General features: G+C 43.2%; 1 pseudogene; it reads right to left on the bottom strand.

Annotated features, from left to right (window-relative positions):
• Positions 1-200: 200 nt before the first annotated feature.
• LOC112312315 (FACT complex subunit SSRP1 pseudogene) lies at positions 201-2,347 on the bottom strand (annotated as a pseudogene).
• Between the last annotated feature and the right edge of the window lie 381 nt (positions 2,348-2,728).

Below are 2,728 nucleotides of genomic sequence, written 5' to 3'. Positions count from 1 at the left end.
AAAGCTGGGAAAGCAGAAGGATTTGGATCCTGCCATACCCTGCCTCCCACCCAATCTCTTTCAAGTTATACAATCGTCCACGTGAAGTAGCAGAGTAGGATACCTCTCCTGTTATCACAGTCAAGTGCATAGCACCAGGTGAGCTTGTTTAGATGGCACAGAATCCAAGGAATTTAACATGAAAAGAAACTGGTACCAAACTATAGATGGAGAGACAGAAGGTATGATAGGGCAAGTTCAAGGAGAGAAAAATCTCCTTTTGTCCATCCATGGGATCCTGACACCCAGTCTTCTGTGCTGGGTGGTTACTGGCTAGCTAGTTCCTCTTCTTCAGAGTCCTTCCTGGGCCTTCTCTTCTTTTGGCTCTTGTTCTTTCCTGAAGAACTATCATTGCAGGACACAAACTATCCTCTTGAACTCTCACTTAGCTGCCTTGAGAATGATTCGGATAATGAACCCCTAGGGGGGATTGATTTCTTTTTCATCTTTATATTTATTTTCTTTTTCTTTGATTTGTCCCTCTTAGAACACTCACCCTGGCCCCCTTTATATTATTTTATGGCTTTTTCATATTTCCTTCTGGTATCCTCACCCTTACCATCCCACTTCTATTCATTCTCATGGGACATTCCCTTCCAGATCTTGTCTGCCTTCTTGTAAAGATCTGTGGTACTGATGCCAGGATGGTCTGACTTGATCTTCTCTCAGCCAGCATTGAGCCACAGTATCTACACAGACATGCTTTCCTGGGGGCATTGGGATCTTTGCCTTTCTCCACCTCCATGCTTCTTGTGACCCTTGTGATCCTTGGACATCTGGTCTTTTTGAGCTGTTTCCTCTTCTCCTCGTACCAATCACTGTCATCCTCATTACTCAAGGAGCTGGCAGAACATTGCTGTCAAACTTCTCTGCCATTTTCCTTTTCTTCACCTGAGCTGAGTGGCTTGCCATTATTGTTGGTGGTGGAATTCTCTCAGTAGGTGTCCTTTCTCAGCTCCAAGTAGGCATCCTGCCTACCTTCATCAGAGGCAGATACCTACTTATTGTAGTTTGGGTTCCTCCTCTTTTTCAACATTCAGTTTTCGATGTTGAGCTTTTTTGCATTGTCAAAATCAGTTTCCCATACTCCCTGTCCCAATGCTGCTGAAGATATGCTGGGTGTCTTGGTCTCAGTTTGAAAGTCAAAGGAGCACGTGGTGGTGGTCCACAGGCAAAGCTGATGAAGGAGATCTCATTGAAGCAGATGTGCATGGGTGGCTTGTGAACCCAGATGAAGCCCTGCTTCAGCAGGTATAGCAGTCCTGAGCTTACCATGTAGGAGCAGGTGACACCACAGGCCCCTGAGTGTATAGGAAGTTACCTGGGACTGTGGTCTTATGGTCCACTAGTGCTTTCATGGCCTGGTCAACCATCTTTTCTTGGTATTCTGACATGTTCTTATTGAGTGCCTTTCAAAGTATTTCTCCGTCTCTTCCTTGTTCATATTGGCAGTCAAGAAAATGTGCTCATCCTTGGAGAAAAGGAAGCTTAGGAAGTGGTAAAAGGTTTGTCTCTGCTTGATTGATTGGGGGATCCAGGCTGATCACACACACAAAAAATCTTGGTGCCAGTCTTTGTGGGGCAGCAAAAAGAGATTAGGTACCAGGGTGTAAGGCATCTTGTAGTAAAAGATCTTGCCATGCAGGTGTGAAAAGTGGGGTAGATACAAATGTTCCAAAACCCAAGGGAAGTCACACAATGCAGCTCCTGGAAAGACGCATCTCCAGTGGCCTGATTATGTCCACCTCAGACAGCACGTACTGGGCAGACGTCTCAACCAGGTATACTCCATCCTCTGGGGTAGGAGGCACATAGAATTTCACTCACATGAGAGAGACCTTGGCATCAGCATTCTGATGGAACTTCCGTGTCACTATTCAGTGCCTGTGGTGCACTGAGACATGTTTTGCTGAGGGGTATCTCAAAGACCAGCTGGTCACCAATGTCAAAGAAAAGCAGCAGTCCACCAAACTTCACTGTTCCCAAGTTCTAGCCCTTCACATTTATGGCTTTCTTCATCAGCTCAAGGCAATAGTGAGTTTTAAAGAAATCAAAGAATTTTTCAATTCAGTTTCTCATAAGCCACCATACTTGTAAACACGGTCATTTTCTGTGAAATGTTTAAGTCTGTAACCCAGAACTACACTGCGCTAGATGTCTTCCTTCAACACTCTAACCTGGATGTTGTCCACTTGTCTTATCTTGCTATTCTTGAAGATGATACCCAAGCAGCTCAATCTCAACCAGCCATCATTCATAGAGCCTTTTACCTCCTGACTGACATCTTGAATTCCAGTGTCTCTTCCATGAGAACAAAGATTTGTCTAATTTGTTCATCACTTTTTAACACTTAGCACAGTGCCAATATTGCACTCAGTAAATGTTTGTGGAGTAAATGAAAGAATTAATGGATGCATGCCTTTTACAGTACAGCTTTGTATGGACCACATATAGGTTTATGTCACAGCTGTGCCTATATAAACTTCATCAATAATCTACTAAGAATAAATATTGTTTTTATAAATGACACCAATGTTTATTCAATCACCCACAAAAAAATAGACTTTCCGCTTCTCGTTCAGCAGGGAAAGAGGTGAGATGTCGTCACTACATTCTAATGAATAAAAAAATAAACAGATTGAAAAGTCAACAACTCTTCTAGGATACAAAAAGATAGATGAGGATACAG

This window comes from Desmodus rotundus, chromosome 9 (genome assembly GCF_022682495.2).
Source record: "Desmodus rotundus isolate HL8 chromosome 9, HLdesRot8A.1, whole genome shotgun sequence".
Classification (NCBI taxonomy): Eukaryota; Metazoa; Chordata; class Mammalia; order Chiroptera; family Phyllostomidae; genus Desmodus; species Desmodus rotundus.
This window is presented reverse-complemented; position numbering and strand designations above follow the sequence as displayed.